The sequence below is a fragment of the Peromyscus maniculatus genome, chromosome 5 (genome assembly GCF_049852395.1).
Source record: "Peromyscus maniculatus bairdii isolate BWxNUB_F1_BW_parent chromosome 5, HU_Pman_BW_mat_3.1, whole genome shotgun sequence".
NCBI lineage: Eukaryota > Metazoa > Chordata > Mammalia > Rodentia > Cricetidae > Peromyscus > Peromyscus maniculatus.
In genome coordinates this window covers 66,019,877-66,021,531 of record NC_134856.1, presented here as the reverse complement: position 1 = coordinate 66,021,531, position 1,655 = coordinate 66,019,877, and the positions used below count along the sequence as shown (strand labels likewise).

The window sequence follows — 1,655 nt, the reverse complement described above, 5'->3', positions numbered from 1 at the left end:
GTGAGGCGGTGCTCGGCCGGCCCTCTGCCTCCGGGCTGCGGGCTGCTCTCCCGGAACGGTCGCTGCGGCCCTCTTGGCTCCGCCCCGGGCCGGCGCGCCCGGCTCAGGCCTCACAGGCCGGGTTCCTCCCAGCTCGGCGCCCGGGCTTGGGCCTGATCCCTCCGAGGCGATCCGGACCCCTCTGGCCTGTTAGTCCTCTCGAGGCTAGCCGGCCTGTCACTCCCCGAATCCCCCTGCTTGTCACCCCTAGAGTCTGGTCAGCCTGTCACCCCTAGAGTCCAGCCGGCCTGTCACTCCTAGAATCCAGCCGGCCTTTAACCATAGAGTCCGGCCGACCTGTCATCGTCACCCCTAGAGTCCAGCCGGCCTGTCACCCCGAGAGTTTAGCCAGTCGTCACCCCCGGAGCCGAGATCAATAGTTACTTTATCACTTTGCGATTTCGATAGAACTGTCCTTCAAGTACTTAATGTTCTACACAGAAACTTTGGTGACGTCTTAGGTCACATTCCTGGCTCATTTTAGCACAATCTTTCGTTGCATCTTTTTTCTTTCTTTCTTTCTTTCTTTTTTTCTTTTTTTTTGCGGGGGGCGGGGTACCTGCTTGAAAAATGTCTTTTAAGGCACAGGGCACTTAAGCAGTGAGCCACCTTTAAGTGAGATTATTCTTGGCTTGTCACATTATATAGAAATGAAAGGGACAATATTGTATTGTCTTTTTTGCTTTGACTCATTCCTTGGGAAGGAGTCTATTGACAGTAGAGTTGTGTATTAGGTCAGAGGTGGACCTAGGTGGGTGTTGCCAGAGGGTTATGATTTCATCCAGGTCTGGACAAAGTTCTCCAGGTGAAGTCATTCCTTACCCTCTGATTATGAATAAATGTTATTTCAGCTTCTCTTGATCTTTAAACAGCATTTAAGTCCCAGAGAGCTGTTAACAATTTCATATTTGATTTTACCTTGTGAGATCTGTCAGATCTGTCAGATAACTTGAAAGTTATCTGTCAGATAACTTGAAAGCATTCCATAAAGAAAGCTTGACAATCTGTTTTCATAGTTTGTTCACCTTTAATGCGTACTTTTAGTGTCCTATAGTGACATGCTTCTGAACACCAGGGAACAAATTAAAGGAACTTTTTATAACAATAGAAATAGGTGTGTGCTAAAGTAACGAATAAAATCTTTATGATTACTTTTTCCCCTTCCTGAGACAGGATTTCTCTGTGTAGCTTTGCGCCTTTCCTGGAACTCACTCTGTAGCTCAGGCTGGCCTTGAACTTGTCTCTGCCTCCCAAGTACTGAGATTAAACGTGTGCGTCACCACCGCCTGGCTCTGATTACTCTTTTTTGTACATGAATGTTAAAAAGTTTATGTACTGGACATAGTTTTACTAGAAATCATACACCTTCACGATCTTTGTTTTCTTCATTTTTACTTGAGAAAGAACCCACATCAAGTTTGTCTTGTTTTCTGTCTTTTGAAGTAGTCTCCCTGTGTGATCGAGGCTGGCCTGGAAATTTTTATGTCACCTAGCTGGCCTCAAACTGGGAATCCTCCTCCGGCTTCCAGAACACAGATTACAGGCATGTATCACCATGCCTGCTTAGAGCTTGTTTTTGAAATCAAGAATAACAGGTTGTCATCTCAACCTAGTAT

The 1,655-nt window shown here is 46.4% G+C and overlaps 1 protein-coding gene across 1 annotated transcript in view; it reads left to right on the top strand.

Moving 5' to 3' along the window:
* The window catches only part of Rab18 (RAB18, member RAS oncogene family), a 34,551-nt gene that overhangs the window by 371 nt on the left and 32,525 nt on the right, over window positions 1–1,655 (top strand). The window lies entirely within an intron of this gene.